General features: G+C 44.4%; 2 long non-coding RNA genes across 3 annotated transcripts in view; one reads left to right on the forward strand and one right to left on the reverse strand.

Annotated features, from left to right (window-relative positions):
- Positions 1-6,068, forward strand: part of LOC310842158 — a 405,803-nt gene extending 399,735 nt beyond the window's left edge. Inside the window, exons 1-3 of one of the 2 annotated variants that reach the window (XR_014562945.1) lie at positions 984-1,453; positions 5,069-5,169; positions 5,878-6,068. This is a non-coding gene — a long non-coding RNA (uncharacterized lncRNA). Of the gene's footprint in view, positions 1-983; positions 1,454-5,068; positions 5,170-5,877 lie in introns of those variants that run through there. The other variant, XR_014562944.1, reaches the window with a different exon arrangement.
- Positions 6,069-18,045: 11,977 nt separating this feature from the next.
- Positions 18,046-22,737, reverse strand: LOC310842207. Its single transcript, XR_014562998.1, has 3 exons — positions 22,569-22,737; positions 19,449-19,527; positions 18,046-18,187 (listed from the first exon to the last, which is right to left on the reverse strand). It is a non-coding gene; the product is annotated as an uncharacterized lncRNA (long non-coding RNA).
- Between the last annotated feature and the right edge of the window lie 238 nt (positions 22,738-22,975).

The raw sequence follows: 22,975 nt of genomic DNA on the forward strand, positions 1-22,975 counted from the left end.
ATTTTTCCCCCTCCTCCTATTCCTGCATTTTTCCTGACCCCCACCAACACAGAGAGAGATCCTCAGCAAATGTGCGGACTCCAAAATACCAAGCTGAACGACAGCCTCATCATTCAAGCAGTGCATGCAGATGGTTGACATTCTGAAAGGATACAACTTGAAGCCTCTCTGTATTATCTTGGGATTTAAAAGATCTTACTAGAGGGTAGTCAGATCGCTTCAGCTAAATGCACTGCAATGCAGTGGCATGTTGATGTGGAAAAGGCTGGCAGTCTTAACCTTTGAGAACAAGGAACGAAAACATGATTTCAGCCATTTTATTCATTTATTTGCAAAATTCATATCCTGCCCCTGCCCCTCCCTCGCTAAGCAATCCCAAACCGTTTCATTCATAATGCATGTGCGGTCTGGTTCTTAGGAGTGAAATGGGTGTGTCGCTTTCCCACGCTGCACACCAAGTTTATATCAGAAGGGGATGATGATGTTAATTGTCATGGCGCTATTGTCCTTCTCTGACCTTGAATTTGTTATTGAAGACTGAAACACACACACACCGTTCAGGGCATATGTGAGAGGGGACACAAGGACTCACAGGCAGGAAGGGAGGAGAAATAGGATTCCATCGGATTCCAAGGTGAACTTACTTAATTTGCACTTTCTAAAAAAATGCATGTGAACCAAAACACAGCCGTCCTCCGAAATTCATTTGTAAAAACTTGCTTGCTTCGTGTGGCGGCACCTACACTTCGGAACTCCCTGTCTATTGAGATCAAGCAAGTGTATTCGTTGTACTCTTTTTGGTACCTGCTGAAAAGGAGTTCCAAAGCACAGCTGCTGCCTCACTGAAGGATCAACTCCTTGCAAAGGGGTTGTTCAAACCCCCTTAAATATTACGTTGTAAACAAAATCTGCCCTTTTTCCCTTATGGGTATCCAAGAGCCCGTACAGAGTCCTCATGTGTGTTCCCTATTGGTAGGAGAAAATAACAGAGGCCAACCAGAGAATATTAAGAAGCAAAGCAGCTAGTAAGCCTGATTTTTATTAAAGCTGTTGCAACAGGGTGCTCCCTTCACACGCAGGAGAGGAGGAGGACCCAGAACCCAGCTGTGTCTGCCCTTATATAGACATTTTAAATTCCCTGCCCTGGAGCTCAAGACCACCCGTCCAAACATCATATATACATCACAGAAGGGCTGTAACCCAAGACCACCCCCCACAAACATCATACCTACATCACAGAAAAGGTGGTCTACAACATAAATTTGAATGTTGTTGTTTTTCCTGTCTGCCAGGTTATCTGATAATGCCTTATCTGATTGCCTTTCCTGGTAGTCTGTCACCCTTTGAGATGGTGATTTCCCAATTCCTGAGACAATGGGAAGGCTTCCTGACCCCCCCCCTCCCTCCTTGCAGAGAAAACATTTAGTCAGTTTGGGAGTCAAAATGGTTTCAGGTTGGTCTTCCTGCGCTGATTATGTATGTGCTTGGTTGGTACATTTATGAGCATTTATATATATATATATATATATATATATATATATATATATATATATGCTTTCGTAGATTTTCACGGGTACAGGAATGCAGGTTTTGGTGTCCTCGGGTGTCTTCCCGTGTAAAAGTTGGGGTGTCTAGGCGACGTTTCGACGAGGTCTCACTCGTCATCTTCAGGCTGGTGCTTTCGGCTTCTTGTTACTGGAACAGAGCGGGATCTCAATGTTTGAGTTCCTATAAATACTGTAGAGGGGGTGTGGTGTCTAGCCTCCAATGTTCTGGGCAGAGAGGAAGTTCCCAGGCTAGTGTGCCTTTTCTTCTTTTGTTCCTTAATTACTTGAGAGATACCTTGAGTGATATCCTGAGTACCACTTAGGTGGGTCATTAGGTGTGGATTAGTAGCTAAAGTCTTTGTGTCTTGACCTCTTGAACTTTGTGAAGAGTTTTCCTGAGAAGATGGCTGTATTGCACTTAGTTGTGCTTTGGCTTGGCTTCGTGTATAGGGGCGAGCTGTGGTTTTGTGGCTTGTGTCAGCCAGATCTGTGTAGGGATTGCAGGGGGGTGCAGCATCCGGAGGTGCCACCATGGATTGGCTACTGGATGGTGTCAGTAATTCATCTGTGGAGAGGGTCTGGGTTTGGGTCTGGTGTGGTTGATTGGTGTTGGCGTTCTGTGTGCCTCTGGATCTGGTGTCAGTTTTTGTGGAGAGGGCTAATTTCCAGATGTCTGGCAAGCGGGATGTGTCGTCACGCTTGTTCATGTTGTGAGGGTGTTTCTCTATCTCGATGGCTTCCATGATTATTCTCTTGTGGTGATGTTCCGTGTTAAAGAGCAATTTGGAATCTGCAAAATTAATTTCGTGTCCTGTTTCTTTCATGTGTTGGAAAAGAGAGGAAGTTTTTTCTTCTTTTTTGACGGCATTCTTGTGTTCTGCGATACGTGCATTTATTCGTCTGTTTGTTTGTCCAATGTACGTGGCTGGGCAGACTTTGCAGGGTATTTCATAGATCCCTTGGTTTTCCAACTGGATTTTGTCCTTGGGGTTTCTGAGGATATTGGCTATTTTTTGGTTGGTGCAAAAGGCTGTTTTGATATTGTGTTTATGGAGGATTTTGCTAATTTTATCTGTAGTGCCCTTGATATAAGGAAGGAGGGCCATGCCATTGTTTTCTTCTGTGTCTTGGTTTTTGGGGGGTGTTTCCTTTTGGATTAGCTTCGTAATCCTGTTTTGCTGGTATCCATTGGCAATTAACACATTTGAGAGATTCTGTAACTCAGTTGTCAAGTGGTCTTTGTCAGCCAGGCGTTTGGTTCTGGAGATGAGAGTCTTGGCTACGGAGTTTATTTGTGCAGGGTGGTGGTGTGATTGTGCATGTAAGTAGCGGTTGGTGTGTGTTTTTTTCTGGTAGATAGTGTGTCCTAGGGAGCCATCAGGTTTTTTGTAGATTAGGACGTCAAGGAAGGGAAGTTGGTTGTTGGCTTCTATTTCCATAGTGAATTGTATTTTGGGGTGTAAGTTGTTGAGATGTGTGAGGAAGCTATCCAGTTTTTCCTTCCCGTGTGGCCAAATTACAAAGGTGTCGTCAACATATCTGAGCCAAAGTTTGGGTTTGTGTTCTGACTTGTCTAAAGCATTGGTTTCAAAGTGTTCCATGTACAGGTTTGCGATGACCGGTGAGAGGGGTGATCCCATAGGTGCTCCTTCTATCTGTTTGTATCTTTGTCCATTGTGGATGAAGTACGTGTTGGTTAGGCAGTGGTTGGTCAGGTCCAAGATGTATTCGGGGGGATTGTATTTGTTTTGAATAGCTGTCAAGGCTTCATTAATGGGCACTTGTGTGAAGAGATACAAACAGATAGAAGGAGCACCTATGGGATCACCCCTCTCACCGGTCATCGCAAACTTGTACATGGAACACTTTGAAACCAATGCTTTAGACAAGTCAGAACACAAACCCAAACTTTGGCTCAGATATGTTGACGACACCTTTGTAATTTGGCCACACGGGAAGGAAAAACTGGATAGCTTCCTCACACATCTCAACAACTTACACCCCAAAATACAATTCACTATGGAAATAGAAGCCAACAACCAACTTCCCTTCCTTGACGTCCTAATCTACAAAAAACCTGATGGCTCCCTAGGACACACTATCTACCAGAAAAAAACACACACCAACCGCTACTTACATGCACAATCACACCACCACCCTGCACAAATAAACTCCGTAGCCAAGACTCTCATCTCCAGAACCAAACGCCTGGCTGACAAAGACCACTTGACAACTGAGTTACAGAATCTCTCAAATGTGTTAATTGCCAATGGATACCAGCAAAACAGGATTACGAAGCTAATCCAAAAGGAAACACCCCCAAAAAACCAAGACACAGAAGAAAACAATGGCATGGCCCTCCTTCCTTATATCAAGGGCACTACAGATAAAATTAGCAAAATCCTCCATAAACACAATATCAAAACAGCCTTTTGCACCAACCAAAAAATAGCCAATATCCTCAGAAACCCCAAGGACAAAATCCAGTTGGAAAACCAAGGGATCTATGAAATACCCTGCAAAGTCTGCCCAGCCACGTACATTGGACAAACAAACAGACGAATAAATGCACGTATCGCAGAACACAAGAATGCCGTCAAAAAAGAAGAAAAAACTTCCTCTCTTTTCCAACACATGAAAGAAACAGGACACGAAATTAATTTTGCAGATTCCAAATTGCTCTTTAACACGGAACATCACCACAAGAGAATAATCATGGAAGCCATCGAGATAGAGAAACACCCTCACAACATGAACAAGCGTGACGACACATCCCGCTTGCCAGACATCTGGAAATTAGCCCTCTCCACAAAAACTGACACCAGATCCAGAGGCACACAGAACGCCAACACCAATCAACCACACCAGACCCAAACCCAGACCCTCTCCACAGATGAATTACTGACACCATCCAGTAGCCAATCCATGGTGGCACCTCCGGATGCTGCACCCCCCTGCAATCCCTACACAGATCTGGCTGACACAAGCCACAAAACCACAGCTCGCCCCTATACACGAAGCCAAGCCAAAGCACAACTAAGTGCAATACAGCCATCTTCTCAGGAAAACTCTTCACAAAGTTCAAGAGGTCAAGACACAAAGACTTTAGCTACTAATCCACACCTAATGACCCACCTAAGTGGTACTCAGGATATCACTCAAGATATCACTCAAGGTATCTCTCAAGTAATTAAGGAACAAAAGAAGAAAAGGCACACTAGCCTGGGAACTTCCTCTCTGCCCAGAACATTGGAGGCTAGACACCACACCCCCTCTACAGTATTTATAGGAACTCAAACATTGAGATCCCGCTCTGTTCCAGTAACAAGAAGCCGAAAGCACCAGCCTGAAGATGACGAGTGAGACCTCGTCGAAACGTCGCCTAGACACCCCAACTTTTACACGGGAAGACACCCGAGGACACCAAAACCTGCATTCCTGTACCCGTGAAAATCTACGAAAGCATATATATATATATATATATATATATATGACCTTAAATTTTATTATTACAATTACAGTTGGACAAATTTCACAACTGCAGAATTTGGGAGCCAGACAGACAGAAGCACCACTGAAAATCCCCAAGCAATGCCTGATGTGGAAGTCCCACCCACCTTAGGTAAGCCCTTAAACCACCTGACATTTGCTGAACATGTGATTAGAATACTCAGAAAATGCATGGCTCCTCCTTTCCCTTGCTTATTTCCCCCCTTGCTTTTCCCATGCAGAAAAGAAGTCCTAACCTGAAGGTTTAACTATTTGGTATGTGTACAGTCTGGAAAAAGTAGGAAAAAGAGGAAAGGGGATTTCCTTTTTCCTTTTGCAAACTCGAGAATGTGATGTAAAACGTAAGCAGAAGAAAAAGCTAATAAATATGGAGAAGTGAACATTTTAGCAGGCAGGGTTTAAAGCCCCATCGTAGCATAGTACTGATGTCGGGTACTCATAACACATTTGAAACATCTTTTGAGAAAGCACTGTCAAAGTGCAATAATAATGCTGTTTGACAATAGCAAAATGTGTCTCTCTGCACAATTGAATCAATTACACCTTGATTATTGTTCAGATCTTTTGCTACCATATTTTGAATGTTGTGTTGGAAAATGCAAATAACCCTGTCTTAAGCGAAGGAACATTGTAAGGGGGGGGGCGGGCATGGAAATCTCTGTGCACAAATTTTTATACAAGATTTTCCTGAAGCTCGGTATCTCTCAACAGATGGAAATCTTTCCTCCTCCTCACACCTCAAAAAAAAAAATAAAACGAAACCTAATTTTATAAGCACAGCAAGATCATTTTCATTTCTCTGTGAAACTTTGTTTTACAGAGATATTTCAAAGACCCCTCTTGGCCTGAGAAGAAGAGTTTTGAAGAGAGCAAAGACTACTAATCAAAAAGTGAAGCAGAAGGGAGTTTTCAAGCCCATCAAAATAAAAGATTGAAGTGAGGGAACAGACGTGATTCTGGGTGCTTTCCTTGAAAAATAAGTTTGGGGGACATTCTATGAGACGCGGTTACATCTACGCAACGCCCTCGTGTTTGATTGCCATCTGGCAACCCGCAGATATCAGCTGCTGTTACCTACGCAACAAGCATTGCTTGGGGATGCTAAAATTGACCTTCCAAGAAGAGAAACCTCCCATTTAGGAGATGACAGAAAGATGGAAAATTGGCCTTGCATCAAGTGTCATGGTTACTGGTAATGTAGTGTGAGCCTTTGTGAAAACGACTTGCTTTTTGGGTGCATTTTATATATATATTTGGCTGTCACAAGAAACTAGGGCTGGAGTCACCTAGGGCCTATGTCTGGTTACCTTTTTCTAGTTTCCCACTGTGTTTGATGTTTGCATATGGAAGGTTAACGCTACAGCCTTATTAGACTTTACCGATTGGTAGGGTGAGCGTTGCTCCCAGAGCAGGGAGGAAGGAGTCAAATGACACCAAGGTTGGTTCAGAGAAAGAGTTTATTCTGCTCTCCGGATAGCAGAAGGCATTGTATGATAGGTTCACAGCAAGCACAAAAGCAAGAGAAATTTCACACAGTGTATATATCCTCCAGGCACCCTCTCCCCGCTTCCCCAGGAATCCAGCCTCGTACGTCCATACACGTAAGTTGACATCCATGAACATAAACAGATGTTCCTGTACGTAAGTTGACATCCATGACCATAAACGGATGTTCCTGTTCCTGTACTCTTATCTTGGGGTTAGGAGGGTCACTCAGCTATAGGAGTTTCCCTTGATGCCATCTCTATCTCCAGCCGTGGGGGCTGACAGACCCTGTCTTGCAGAGTCTGTGCGTCAGTGTGTCAGGATATTTACAACCTTCAAGATAAGATAAGCCCAAGCTCTGCCGTCCCATCTCCACTTCGGAACTGACAAGGCCATCCATTAAGCGTCACGGACTGATAAAGGAGAGGGCCTTGTTTATACAGCTGGGTTCCTGTTATACATTGGCTCAAGTGCTCAAGTTAATGCTTTTTAGCTAATGAACCCTTGAAGAAGGAAAAATGGGGATTTTGGGGCCCGTTTCAGACTGACTGCACAGTCAGGCTTTAGATTTGGGAAACCCATTCCTTCAGTCTTGGCATTTTTTAATGCACAGATGGGCAACCTGAAGCTCTCAAGATGAACTCCAACTTCCCTCAGCCCATCAGAGTCTTGAGGATTTTTATTTTTTTTGTACCCAGGCTTTTGTATTGTTCCTGGTGCTCGGAAGGAGGCTGGGGGTGAAGAGCCTAGTTCTGCCCTGCTAAATACAAAACAAAGAAGAGAACACTTTGGAGGTGAAGTGGAAGTGGAGGAGAGATGGAGAGAGAGATTGCTTTCGCCTACTTTGAGGTTGAAAGTATCCTTCAGGCATAATATCTGCATTCCTTGAATCCATTTCCAACTGGCTTTTTACTAGTCTGCAGATTATGGAGTGCTGCAGCATGTATGTAGCTCTCTGCCCTGTCTTGCCCCACCTTAATAAACAGCCAACCCTGATGCCCAAGAGGGAAATGTTCTTGGCATGTGAGAGACAGCCAGCGTGCACACAAGCCCCTCTATGCACTCTTCCTGTACGTCAGTGACAGGAAGGTCTAGGTTTGAGTCAGAGTCTGTAGCCAAACAGCCTAAGAGACTAGAGCGAAGCGGGTGCACGATGCCGGATGCTAAATCAACGCATCTGGAAATGCAACAGGCTGAAGCAAAATGTCTTAAATTGACAAGTCTTTTCGCCAAGCACTCCTCAACTGCTTCTGTCGCCACCAGAGAAAGCTGCTTTGGAATTAAAAGTGAGGGGGTGAGATTCCTCAGACAAAGCAACGAATAAAAGGATAATAAACTACTCCTATGGAACACAAATTAGAATTGCAATATTAAAATAAAGAACGTATAAAGAGCCTGCTGAATCAAGCCAATGGCCAATGTAATCCACCCTCCTGTTCTCACAAGTGACCAACTAGAAACCTGTGGGAAATCCACTAGAAGAACCCAGGGCATTTTATTCCTTGCCTGCACACTGGGCAAGGAGAATTTTTCCACCTATTCTGTACTGGATTTTTAACAGCGCTGTTAAATAGGTTAGGTTGGTCACATTGTTAGGTTGTAAAATTGTTAGGTTGTAAAATAAAGTGCAAGATTGGCTCCATTATTATCAAATAATGGAGGCATACAATTTGGACAAAAAAGTTGGTTTCCAGGTGGAAAAATCAAAATTGGAAACAGAATTGTTAGATTCAAAAATCAAGAATTTGTCAAGAATATATAACTTCCTGTTGAAATGGAACACTCAGGATGAAATGGTGAAATCTGATATGATTAAATGGGCACAAGATGTTGGACATAACATAATGATGGCTGACTGGGAACAGTTATGGACCACAGCTATGAAATTTACGGCATGTAATGCCCTAAGAGAAAACTTAATGAAAATGATTTATAGGTGGTACATGACACCAGTCAAGCTTGCAAAAATTTACCATTTGCCCGATAATAAATGTTGGAAATGTAATGAGACTGAAGGTACATTCTTTCACCTTTGGTGGACATGCCCAAGGATTAAGGAATTCTGGGAGATGATTTATAACAAAATGAAAAAGGTATTCAAATATACCTTCCTGAAGAAACCAGAGGCCTTTCTCCTGGGCATGGTCGGCCAATTGGTGCCAAAGAAGGATAGAACATTTTTCATGTATGCAACAACAGCAGCAAGAGTACTCATCGCGAAGTATTGGAAGACACAAGATTTACCCACCCGGGAAGAATGGCAGATGAAGTTGATGGACTATATGGAACTGGCGGAAATGACTGGCAGAATCCGAGACCAGGGAGAAAAGTCGGTGGAAGAAGACTTGAAAAAGTTTAAAGATTATTTATGGAAATACTGTAAAATTAATGAATGTTAGAAAAATGTTGGAATGAAGTTATATGGCTTTAGTAGAAATGTTATAAGGAATTAAGTATAAACAGATTAACAGAGTATTAAAGGAAAAATAAGGTTAGAATGTGCTAAGATAATTATAGGATAGAAAACAGAGGAAGATGGAAAGGAATTGCTGAAACAATTAACACAAGTGGAATACAAAAAGCGAGGTGTGAGGAGGTCGCGGAAATAAGTGAATGAAAGATAAGATACTGAAATTATTTGGTGTTTTAAACTGTTTTTGTTTTTGTTTTGTTTTGTTGGTTTAATGTGTTGGTGTTGTGTAGTGTTTTTGTATTGTATTGTATTGTATTGTTTTTCTTTTTTGTAGTGTTTAAATTGTTGGGAAAGCTATAAATATTATTTTTTTTAAAAAAACAACTGACTCCTTTTGGAAGAAATCATTTTCCAGACTCATAAAAATATTATTCAAAGTTTTACCGGCAGAACTTTTTTTCAGAACAGAAGTAAAACATCAAACATACATCAAAAATATCTATACAATGCCATCACCTGAGGCCGTTCTTCGTATGCCTCCTCTGTGAGAGGTCCAGAGGGTGTCAACACGAGAACGGGCCTTTTCTGTGCTGGCTCCCCATTTGTGACCTCTATCCCCAGGGAGGCTTGCCTTGCTCACCTTCTTTACATATTGTTGTAAATTGGGAGGGGGGGAATGAATAAACGCTAGGATTTTGATTAATTGGGATAAGGATTATAAAGGGATATGGATTAAACTGTGCCACACGCAGAATTCAGGAAATTCCTGGGTTGGTTTATGCAAACCAGCCTGGCTATTAAGGGAACAACAGAGGGCCGTTGCCAATGCAAGAGAATTTCCCTCCTGCCTGAGGTGTGAACAGAGACAGGGGTTTGAAGGGTTGCCAAGGTGATGGGGAAGGGTGTTTTTTTGAGGAAGAAGGGGGATAAGGCCGGGTTCCCTCTTTTAAAGAGGCAGCCTGAAGGCAGTGGTGGAGGAACCCTCTCTGGCACCCGGGGCGGCACAGCCCATACGGACTGCGCATGTGCAGCATCCCGCATGCGCACAGTCCGTATGGAATGGCGCTCATGTGCAGCAACCCAACAGACTGTGCATCTGCGGTAACCATACGGGATGCCGCACATGCGCAGTCCGTACGGGCTGCCACTTGCACGGCGACCATACAGGCTGCCGTGCGAGCGGTATCCCGTATGGACAGCGCACGAGAGCGGCAGCTCATATGGAATGTGAGTGAGTAGCGCCCTTACGGACTGCGTGCGCCCTCGGCCGCTCTACAGATGGGGGGAGGCAGGGGCCATCTTGTCACCCCTCCCAGAGTGGCACCTGGGGCTGCCCGCCCCCTCTTCCTACACCCCTGTCTGAAGGTGTCTCCCCTGTTGCCTCTGGAAATGGGCATGCTGTAAGATCTGGACTTCCTCTATGCAGACTGAAGGTGTAAATAGGTGAATAAACCATATTTCTTAAAGCACGACAGTTTCTGCAGTGTCTTCTTTTCTCCAAAGGGACACAGACCCTGTGTGTGTGGCAGGGACCCCATGGGCTCTTGACACCGCTTGGCAGAGAAAGGGACAGGCACATGGCTTTCGTAACAATATCTTTAGGTGCCAAGCAAAAACATTCCTCTACTTCCAGAGCTTTAGCTAAGTGAACTATGGCTTTTTAAACTGTGGGGGCTATTGTTTGTGTTTCTTTTTGATTTATTATGTATTTTGCCTTCTCATTTTGTATCATCATGTTGTGAACCACCCCATGATCTTCAGTTGAAGGGTATACAAATTTTAACAACAACATGCCAAGGATTCTGATCTTAAATAAGTAGTCAAAATCACCAAGAAGAAGGGGGGGGAACGGTGGAATAAAATCAATTTTGGAATCCATATATTCCCATAGAAAGATGTGAAATCACTACTGGTTGCTACAATAAATAAAACATATTGGTTGAAAGGAAAGAGAGCGCTTTCTACAGTCCAGAAGACCTTCGACCATGCAAGCAGATGCCTTTTTGCACTGCAGAATTATATCTCCTTAGAAAACAGAGTTCTGCTTGGGTCTCTCTGTACACATCCTAGGGTTGTAATGAAGATCACTAGGCTGAAAGCTAATGCTGCAATTCTGTATGCCTGCTTAATTGAAGGCAAGTCCCATTAAACTTCTGTGTAAACAGGAAGCCATTTGTGCTATAAGCATCAGAGACATTCTAGAATCAAAGGGAGGCACAGTAACTGGACAGAAGAGTGTTTATGACATGGAAAATAAAGTTCCCTACGATTTGGGAGGTAGAGCTTCAGTGGTAGAGGTTTGCATGCAGAAGGTCCCAGGCTTATAAGAACATGAGAAGAGTCTGTAGGAACAGGCCAATGGCCCGTCTCATCCATAATCCTGTTCTCACAGTTGACAACCACAGTTGCCTCTCCCCTGCTGTAACTTCCAACTTTCATCTTCATTGGATGCCTACAATTTCTAGTGTTATGAGAGGGAGGGGGGACTTTTCTCTTGCCACTTTCTACATGCCGTGCATAGTTCCCTCAGTTCCTATCATGTCATCCCTTACTTGCCTTTTCTCTAAGCTAGATAAAGGTAAAGGGACCCCTGACCATTAGGTCCAGTCGCAGACAACTCTGGGGTTGCGGTGCTCATCTCGCTTTATTGGCCAAGGGAGCCAGCATACAGCTTCTGGGTCATGTGGCCAGCATGACTAAGTTGCTTCTGGCGAACCAGAGCAGAGCACGGAAACGCCGTTTACCTTCCCGCCAGAGCGGTACCTATTTATCTACTTGCACTTTGATGTGCTTTCGAACTGATAGGTTGGCAGGAGCAGGGACCAAACAATGGGAGCTCACCCCGTTGCAGGGATTCGAACCGCTGACCTTCTGATCAGCAAGTCCTAGGCTCTGTGGTTTAACTCACAGCGCCACCCACGTCCCTTCTCTAAGCTAAAACATCCCAAATGCTTCAACCTTTCCCCATAGGAGAATCCAGGGACACCAACTCTAGGGGGCAGAAGGGGCTATAGCCCCCTCAATATTTGTGGGCAGAGGACCAAATCCCCACCCCAATATTGAAGGGGTTGCCATCCCTGCTATGGCCTTGGCCCAATATACCCGAAGGAGCATCTCCGCCCCCATCTTTCAGCACAGACACTGAGGTCCATCTCTGAGGGCCTTCAGGAGGTTCCCTCACTGTGAGAAGTGAGGTTACAGGGAACAAGGCAGAGGGCCCTCTCACTAGTAGTGCCCTCCTATCAGAAGTCAAGGAAATAAATAACTACAGTGGTACCTCAGGGTACGAATTTAATTTGTTCTGGAAGTCCGTTCTTAACCTCCAGCGACCCAGAAGCAGATTGCATCATATCCCAGGGCAAAGTTCGTAACCCGGAACACCTACTTCTGGGTTTGTGGAGTTTGTAACCCGAAGCATTCATAAGCAGGACTGTTCGTAACCCAACGTACCACTGTATCTGACTTTTAGAAGACATCTGAAGGCAGCCCTGGTTGTTGTTGTTGTTGTTGTTGTTGTTGTTTAGTCATTTAGTCATGTCCAACTCTGCGTGACGCCATGGACCAGAGCACGCCAGGCACTCCTGTCTTCCACTGCCTCCTGCAGTTTGGTCAAACTCATGCTGGTAGCTTCAAGAACGCTGTCCAACCATCTCATCCTCTGTTGTCCCCTTCTCCTTGTGCCCTCAATCTTTCCCAACATCAGGGTCTTTTCCAGGGAGTCTTCTCTTCTCACGAGGTGGCCAAAGTATTGGAGCCTCAGCTTCAGCTTTTTAATGTTTGATGTTTTATTGTGTTTTTAATATTCTGTTGGGAGTTGCCCAGAGTGGCTGGGGAATAAATAATATGTTGTTGTTGTTGTTGTTACTGCTAGGCAAAGGCTCGCTCATGAGATGGGGGAAGGACATGCAGAGAGTAAAAATCACCCTCTGCGCTCCCCAATCCCTGCCGCTGATAGGAGAGCGCTGGTGCAATGGGCAGGAGCGGTACATGGGATGTGATGCTGGGGCCCCTCAATGTCAGCAAGCCAGCGCCCCTGTGAGAGTCACTCCACCCCCTTGATCATTTTGGTTGCATTTTTCCAACCCTTCTCCAACTCTACCATATCCTTTTTCAGATGTGGCAACCAGAACTGTACATAGTATTCCAAATGTGGTCGCTGCATAGATCTGTACAGCAGTATTCTTCTACTGGAAGTTTTATTTTCCTTTCCTAATGATCCCTAGCATTAGTTTTATCTTTTTCAACACTGCTGCACACAGGGCCAACATCTTCATCAGATATCTCCTATAACTCCAAGTTCTTGTTCCTGGTCCATCACTGCCAGTTCAGACCATGGCCATTCCACATTTCTTAATTTGCAAGCAGATGAGGATAATGGTCACAGAATCATAGAGTTGGCAGGGGCCACCAGGGTCACCTAGTCAAATCCCCTGCAATGTAGGAATCTTTTTGCCCACCATGGGGCTCAAACCTACACCCAGGACTTTATATCTGAGATGAAGATATGTAGGCCTGACACGCAATACTCTAGACTTGTTTACATTGATCTGCATTCACCATTTTACTGCCCATTGACTCAGTTTGGAGAGGCACTTTCGAAGCTCTTCACAATCTCTTTTCGTTCCAGTGACCCTGAATAATGTGGAATCATCAGCAAACTTCTTCTTCTTTGGCGATCACTCATAGCTGAGTAAGATTGTCTTCCATGAAGATGGTCTTAACAGTGACTCCGTAAATTTCTGTGGAGGCCAATTCTGGATCCACACGTCCTTCCACAGTAGGGACATTGGTTTCCGGGCAGGAGTTGATCACTGTGTGGATTTACCAAGCGTGCCTTCCTCTTAGCTCTGGGATCCCACAGCTAATTCTCCCCTGGTCTCCTCGCTGGCCCAAATAAGACTAATTTAGCCAGCTAGCCCCGGTGATCATCTAACGTTTATTGGATGGATTTTACCCCTAAATTGATTTTTGAATTCTGAATTTATTGTTATTCACATTTTATACTGTATTTTATGCTGTTTTTTGTTGCATCAATTAAGTGTTTTAATTTGTTGTTAGCCGCCCTGAGCCCGGTTTTCTGAAGGGCGGGGTATAAATAAAAAACTATTATTATTATTATTATTATTATTATTATTATTATTATTATTATTATTATCACGTTTCTCCCTTGCATCCTGAATTCAAGTGTCTATCAGCAAACCTGGCCACCTCCCTGTTCACTCCTAACTCTAAATCATTTATGAACACGTAAAACAACACAAGTCCCTTGGGAGACCCCACGTTCTACATCTCTCCATTTGGAGAACTATCTATTTATTCCTATTCTCTGCTTCCTGCAACTGAGCTAAGAGATAATTCTGCACATCGGCAGGAAATGGATCCTTGCTCCCAAAGAGCTCATGGGACTGGTTTATAGAACCAGCTTCCATGCAACTGCCACCAGAAGGGGACCTCCAAAATCCTGTTGTTATTTTAACATTGCCTAATTTGGCATTTTATCAGAGTCAGCAGAAATAAATAACTTTATAAAGTCTTCCTGCTACGGTGCATTGGTCAGCTAATTGCCCTGAATTTTGATCCCATTAGCCAGTACTTAGAGTAGGAATGATCTGTGGTCATCCCCCAGCATAATTTCATGGGGGTGGCAAGGAGGAGGGAAGGTGGGGGAGAGAGAAACTGAGTGAAAATGAGTATGAGTAGGAGTATTTATGAGACCTGAAGGTTTCCCAATGACTTATAACACTTTTAAAAAAATGGATATACCTTAAATAATGAAAAGTCTGTTTCCAGACACAGTTCCAAGTGCTAGTTATAACCTATAAAGCCCTATAGGCCTTAGGTCCAGGCTATCTGAGAGAGCATATTTCTTCATACGAAATTTGGAGGTTTTCAGCGGAGGGCCTTTTCTCAGACCTGCCACACACATAGGCAAACTTTGTGGCGTGTAGGAAAGGGCCTTTTCGGCGGCAGGTACCAGTCTCTGGAACTCCCTCCTTGGAGAAGCTAGACTTGCTCCCTCCATTTTCCCCAGCCATAATTTTTTAAACTGAAACTTTTCATCATACAAATAAATAAAAAATGCTATAAAAAAGAAATTCATCTACATAAGGGAAAAGGAAAGGACCCCTGGACGGTTAAGTCCTGTCAAAGGTGACTGTGGGGTTGAAGCGCTCAACTCGCTTTCGGGCTGAGGGAGTTGGCGTTTGTCCACAGATAGCTTTCTGGGTCATGTGGCCAGCATGACTAAACCACTTTTGGCGCAATGGAACACCGTGACAGAAACCGGAATGCATGGAAACGCTGTTTACCTTCCCGCCTATTTATCTACTTGCACTGGTGTGCTTTTGAACTGCTAGGTTGGCAGGAGCTGGGACAGAGCAACAGGAGCTCACCCCGTCGTGGGGATTCAAACCACCAACCTTCTGATTGGCAAGCCCAAGAGACTCAGTGGTTTAGTCCACAATGCCACCCGCATCCCTATGTATCTAACACTGTCTCTTCTTCAGTGTTTATAGTCAAGTCACTCACACACAAAACAAAATGGAGAATGTAATAAGACGCCTCCCATGTGACCAGAGTTAACCAATCACACGAGAGTTACTGCGGAACACACAGTAATGCATTTAAGCACTCCCAATTTCAGTAAATTAAATCACTGTACTTAACAACACCTCCAGATGCACATCTAGAGATGGAGTCCATCTCATTATCAGCTTCAGAGAGAGGGACTTTTTTGTTGATGGAGAGAGCCAGATTCCTCCCCTTGGCTGGCAAGTCTACAGCCCAGCCCATGTATACAGTGAAGTGAATGAAATCACGTAAAATCCCAGCGTCAGAGCTCACTCCTAAATGGCCTTTAGGCAGAAACAAATGTTTGTTAAATGCAGAGCAGCTTTTCCGCTGTCCATAAACAACAGCTGTAGCGTTAACTATCAGGGACACCTCAACGGATTTTAAATCATTCCTATTCTTTATCTTTCATAATGTTTTCTTATTACAGCCCATCCAATTCATCATGTAGCTAGCCTGAGACGGGACCTACAGGACACCAAAATGAATGTGTTATTAGATAATGGGATGAGCCTCTGTGTATATCTGAAATATGGAGAATGAATTCCCCGAGGGCGGTGATCTACAGCTACAACCCACAGCTAATTTATTTTAATGCATACACATGGTTCGAAATGTATGATATCCTGGCTGAACAAGGCAAGCTTAACCTTGACGAGGTGATTAGAATTTCAGAATCGGCTGCCCAGCTCAGGCCATGCCTGGGGGAAGTTTTGTATCAAAGGCGTTGTTAAAATAGGCAGCTCTGTGTAACATGGTCTCCACTCTTTGCGCAAATGATTAAAGCCGGGACTCCCTGCATGGCTGGCAGCTGGAAGGTGCTGGAAGCTGTTGTGCTTCCCAATTTTTGACTTTTTTAAAAATGCCAGGTGGGGCAATCAGCTGATTAACTCTCTCTCTCTCTCTCTCTCTCTCTCTTTGTGTGTGTGTGTGTGTGTGTGTGTGTGTGTGTGTGTGTGTTTAAAGAAAAACACACCACTTACTTGCAAGTGGGTACTGCCAAGGACAGGGATGCAGGTGGCGCTGTGGTCTAAACCACAGAGCCTATGGCTTGCTGATCAGAAGGTCGGCGGTTTGAATCCCCGTGATGGGGTGAGCTCCTGTTGCTCGGTCCCTGCTCCTGCCCACCTAGCAGTTCGAAAGCACGTCAAAGTGCAAGTAGATAAATAGGTACCACTCTGGCAGGAAGGTAAACGGCATTTCTGTGCGCTGCTCTGGTTTTGCTGGGGGGGACGCATACCCCTAAACATTTTGTGAATCTAAGCTGGGCCTCACTGAGGGGCAGTATTTCAATATGAGTAGGAAAATGAGAGTGCCCCTAAACATTTTTGGGGGGGGGAGCACTGGTTGTGTGCATGCTGTTGGTTCTGTTTTAAGAAGAAGAAAGGTGTAGCAAACATAATTTTGGCGTGGGTGGAGCTCATTTGCAAAAGAAGCTGAGGAGCTCAACAAAATGAAAGGAGATGGCAGGAACCGTCAGGACTATTCAGCTCTGCACAGAGAATTGGACAGTTTCTGAGCTCTGGTGGAGAATTGTGACAGGAGTTAAGAATTTAAGAAGACTTTCTTAAACACCAAAAAAGAAAAAGAGAAGCTAAAAAGGGAGATGCTCCCAATGTAAGCTTCACTGCTCTCCTGACAGGCCAGGAAGAAATCTTAAGTCTACCAACATGCTTGACTGATCTTCCTGAATTTCAAGTGATACTAGCCTTCAAGAATAACAGTTAATGAAGAGAGCTGGCTTCCAAGTGAATGACAGATTTGGGTCGGGAGATAACACCCAGTGCCAAGATACATGGTCCTCTCAACTGATAGGATCTGTTGTGGCTTACATTAGAGAAAATACATGTAAAACAGACAGTATCAGTATAGAGAACCATGGGTCTTTTTATAACTTCCTCACATGATGACAGCAAGTCAACCAGACTGTTGCTGTAATTGTGGTCCTTGAGGCACATATACACATCTCTGGTGGTAGTGTCCAGTTGTGTTTGCTGGTTGGGAGAAGACTTCTGAGGTAATTCTCAAGGGACAATAATAAAACAATAAAGTAAAACAACAAAAAGAAGCACTAAAAGGAGTTAAATAAAATGGAAGAGAAAATGAAAACAAATGCTACGGGTTGGTTATAGAGCAGAAACTTGCCTTAGAGTTGGCCTTAGAGCTCAAAACCCTGCTTCAAGCATTCGGCAGCCATCTTCCTCCAATAATAGCCTTTATCCCGCAATTGTTTCCATTATCTCTCTTTGAAGGGGCAATGTAAAATATATACTGTTAGTTTTCTTAATAATAGCTTCACAACTGTATACAGTGCATCTCTGGAGAATGTTAAAGAGTTTAAATCTTAATTGATGGCATTGCAATGCTTGCAAGAGCTGAAAAAGTAACACTTCCTCTATATATAACAAGAGAGATGGCATCTTGTGAATTTTTTTATGTAATACGGAATAGTTTAACTGTGTTCTCCAATTGTCACACAAACCATGTGCAATCCCTTTCTCCAGCAAAGCCTCCGACTGAAGGGAACCTGTAATCCACTAACATCTGCAATCTGGATCTTGACTGATCTGACATGTAAATTGTATATTCCCAATTTCATTGGGTGTGAAATGGGAACATTTTAACCATCTCAGAAGGAATAATTGAAGCAAAATGGAAAGTTCTAAATGGAAAGGAAAGGATGGTTAGTAAAGGCTTTGGATGCATATATTTATAAATATTCCAAGTGCTATAGTTAAAAAGAAAAACATACAGTAGTACCTCAGGTTAAGTACTTAATTCGTTCCAGAGGTCTGTTCTTAACCAGAAACTGTTCTTAACCTGAAGCACCACTTTCGCTAATGGGGCCTCCTGCTGCTGCCGCGCCACCGGAACACAATTTCTGTTCTCATCCTGAAGCAAAGTTCTTAACCCGAGGTACTATTTCTGGGTTAGCGGAGTCTGTAACCTGAAGCGTATGTAACCTGAAGCATATGTAACCTGAGGTACCACTGTATTCACAGAGACTCACTGCAGCATGCGTTCGGGAACCTTTTATTCTGCCAGGGGCCACATTCCTTTGACAATAATCTGTCGAGGGCCACATTCCAGTGGTGAGTTGATTTGAGTGGAGTGCAGCCATGAACAAGGAGAGATGACAAAGTGGGTTTGGCCATCCTTTTCTTTCCTCTCACTTTCTGCCACCTCTTCTCTCTTCTCCCTTTCTTTTCCTCCTTCTGACACATGCCACGTCTCTCCCTCTCCCCACCCCACCCCGACACCCTTTATCTCTCTCTCTCTCTCTTTCACTTCCTAACACCCCCTCACTCTCTCCCTAGTGTGAGCCAGTGTGGTGTAGTGGTTAAGAGTGGTAGACTCGTAATCTGGGGAACCGGGTTCGCTTCCCCGCTCCTCCACATGCAGCTGCTGGGTGAACTTGGGCCAGTCACACTTCTCTCTGAAGTCTCTCAGCCCCACTCACCTCATAGAGTGTTTGTTGTGGGGGAGGAAGGGAAAAGGAGATTGTTAGCCGCTTTGAGACTCCTTAGGGTAGTGATAAAGCGGGATATCAAAACCAAACTCCTCCTCCTCCTGTTCTTCTTTTTCTTCTTTTTCTTCTTCTTCTTCTTTTTCCTTCTCTACCTAATGGGCTGCCAAGAAAGGGATGGACCTCTCTTGCCAGAGATCTGAACTGGTTGCCCAAAGAGGACTTTGAAATTAGGCTGAAAGCCACATGCAACCCCTGCACTATGGTGGGCAGACTGCGCTAGATCCAGATTTCTGCTCAGTCATGATGCCCAGTGGATTTTCCTGAGCTAGTATCTGAACCCCACAGCCTAACCTACCTCGCAGGAGTTTTGTATAAATTAAACGGAACGTTGGAAGTTGCCTTACCCAGTTGATCTACCTAGCCTAGCATTGCAGCTATGGTTTCCCATTCGTACCTGGAGATGCTGTGACGTTTTCTGTGAAAAGCATGCACACTGCTACCGAACATTGCAAGCTCCTAGGAGGAAGGTTGGGCTACGATAAATAAAGCAGAAGAGCACATCTCTGCCTGGGATGTGGGGTGGGGGGAGGAGAGCCCAGAATTTATTCTCATTCACTCCGCTATCGTGAAAGCAATCCTTTCACTTATTCGCTGAAACCTGGCCTGCTTTCGAATTCTTTGTCAGAGTTTAAAATGGAAGTGGCAGGTATCTGTCCCCTCACGGCTCGATCGCGAGCAAAAACTGGCAATGCAGAAAGCGTTGTCATTCAAAGCTGTCATTTACCGAGATGCTTAGAGATGTTGCCACGGCTATCAAGCGCATTGGACAACATGGCAAATGACAACGGGGGGGGGGGTGTGCCGGAAAAGGCCTCACTCGGAGGCCCACATCGCCATCTACTGGAGGCTACTGACATCGCACAGCCTGCCAGGGAGGAACGAAGCAACGGTGCTCTTTCGGCTTGCTTGTAAAAAAATAAAATAATCGATGGGCTCAGAGATTGACGGTGCTTAGGGGCTATACATACAAGAGGTATCTGAGAGTTGCCTCGTGAGAATGCAGATCTGCCTTCTCCTACAATATTGTCTACTAGGGAGTGATGCAGAAGGTAAAGGTAAAGGGACCCCTGACCATTAGGTCCAGTCGTGACCGACTCTGGGGTTGCGCGCTCATCTCGCTCTATAGGCCAAGGGAGCCGGCGTTTGTCCGCAGACAGCTTCCAGGTCATGTGGCCAGCATGACTAAGCTGCTTCTGGCGAACCAGAGCAGTACACGGAAATGCCGTTTACCTTCCTACCGGAGTGGTACCTATTTATCTACTTGCACTTTGACGTGCTTTTGAACTGCTAGGTTGGCAGGAGCAGGGACTGAGCAACGGGAGCTCACCCCGTCGCGGGGATTCGAACCGCCAACCTTCTGATTAGCAAGTCCTAGGCTCTGTGGTTTAACCCACAGCGTCACCTGTGTCCCTGATGCAGAAGGTATTGTCCTCCAATATCAGAGGTAGGATGCCTCTGGGTACCATTTGCTGGGGAACACGAAAATCGTTGTGCTTGTGTCTTGCTTCCTATGGCCATCTTTGACTGGTTACTGTGAGAGAAGGGTGCTGGACTAGGTAGGCCTTTGATCAGACCACTGGAGCTCTTCGTGTGTTTTAATTGAGGAGGACTGCCTCCTGAGAGCCTGAAGGGTCCCGCCCTTGCCTCTTTCCACCTGGCTTGGGATGGGGCTTGAGTTTGACAGGCTTCATAAGGACTGTACCTGCTGCTTTGCACCAAGGTCTCCTATTTTAAACTTTTTTTATTTTTATCTGTGTTGTTTTAAATGAGACCATCCTTGGCTGTGAGCCCCGGAAGACCTGCACCCTGCCTTATTGGCCCTTTCCCATCTGGCCTGGAAGAGTGGAGTGTTGACTGACTCCAGCGACAAAAGCTGAGGTTGTTGGATAGATTTTGGGGCTGGATTATTGTTGAGAGAGCTGTTGCTGTTATTGATACTATTGTTGTACAGTGGTACCTCAGGTTACAGACGCTTCAGGTTACAGACGCTTCAGGTTACAGACGCCGCTAACCCATAAATAGTACCTCGGGTTGAGAACTTTGCTTCAGAATGAGAACAGAAATCGTGCGGCGGTGGCGTGGCAGCAGCAGGAGATCCCATTAGCTAAAGTGGTACCTCAGGTTAAGAACAGTTTCAGGTTAAGAACGGACCTCCAGAACAAATTAAGTTCTTAACCCGAGGTACCACTGTGTCTTTAATTTTAGATCTTATGATTTATGTGGAAATTGTTTCCATTAGTTTGTGTACTTTTTGATGTCTTCTATTTGTTTATGACTTCTGTTATCTTTGTAATTATGTAAATCTTGTCATGCTGTAAGCAGCCTTGAGCATAGTTTCAACTATGGAAAGGTGGCATACAAAAAAAATGATGATGATGATTGCCCACAATGGTCCAGCAGTCTGCTCCATCAGCTGGGTGGGCAAGTAGGCAATCAGTGCAGATGGGAAAGCCCTGCTATGTCTGGACTGTACAAATCAGAGTGGCTTCATGTGCCTTTGAGATCCCTCCACTGACTGAGAGCTGTGTTCTTCTACCACTAAGCTATAGGCTTTTTCCTGTAGCAGAAACAAAAAAAATTCCTTCCAGTAGCACCTTAAAGACCAACTAAGTCAGTTCTTGGTATGAGCTTTCGTGTGCATGCACACTTCTTCAGATACACTGCATGCACACGAAAGCTCATACCAAGAACTGACTTAGTTGGTCTTTAAGGTGCTACTGGAAGGAATTTTTTTTGTTTTGACTATGGCAGACCAACACGGCTACCTATCTGTTCCTGTAGCAGAGCTCAATAAGAACATGAGAGCAAGGAGTGTTTAAGAAATAAAAAAACTCAAATGAAAATGGCCAGAAAAATAAAACTTCAACTGATCTATTCAATCAATCAATCAATCAATCAAATCTTTATTACCGTCCTAGACCAGCATAAGTAGGGTGGGGTACAATCATTTAAAATCTGTAAAACGTTTTGGAAAGCTAAAATTATTAAAACAGAAGGTATATATAAAAGACTATAAGAAGCTAAAAGAAGGATTAGGAGCGTTAAACAGATGTGGAGGAGCATAAAAGGTTAGTATACAAAAGGCTATGACTATCAGTTTACAAAGCACTCTGATATGGGCGTTCATTAAATCTAGTTTGTGGCACAAGTCATCAACCGGCAAATTCTGAATGCTGCTATGCAGAACCTGGCAACATTGTATGTTGTAGCAGGGTTAGTATCTGAAAGCAGCAGGGAGGTGTAGAATTGTCCTGTGTGCCCTAGGTACTTATGGAGTAGTGGGGAGATGTGGCCAATACAGAGGTCTCTATAATATAGGCACTGGAGAAGCACATGCTCTATTGTTTCTGTTTGACCAGAATCACAGGGGCATTGTCTCTCTGAGTAAGCAATCTTCCTATATTGACCTTCAATGACAGCCAAGGGGAGGGTGTAACATTGTGCCAGGGTAAAGGCCCTCTAATGCTTAGGGACTTTGAGTTTAGTTAGATATGACACGAGGGAGGCAGAGTACCTGATGGACTCATTGGCAATAAAAGCTAGGGTCCTGGCTAGATCCAATCGGCGTTCTGTGTCTGCTACATGTTGTTTAATGAGTGCTTTGGCCTGTCCATATCACATGCCGAGTAGAAGACCTGGAGAGAAGTCCAGGGGTGAGATTTTAGTTGCCACCACCTGTTTCCACATGGATTGGAAGTCATGACTCATAGTTTAGTGGGGCAAGGTCAAGGAATCTATTCATAAAATGGTTGTAGCCATGTTGATCCATTGTTGATCCATTGGGATAACAAGCAAACAAGCAAATTCGAGATATTGACCGATATTACAAAGGTAAAGGTAAAGGACCCCTGACAGTTAAGTCCAGTCACAGACAACTCTGGGGTTGCAGCGCTTATCTCGCTTTCAGGCTGAGGGAGCCGG

The sequence above is a fragment of the Podarcis gaigeae genome (genome assembly GCF_964106915.1).
Source record: "Podarcis gaigeae genome assembly, chromosome: 3".
Classification (NCBI taxonomy): domain Eukaryota; kingdom Metazoa; phylum Chordata; class Lepidosauria; order Squamata; family Lacertidae; genus Podarcis; species Podarcis gaigeae.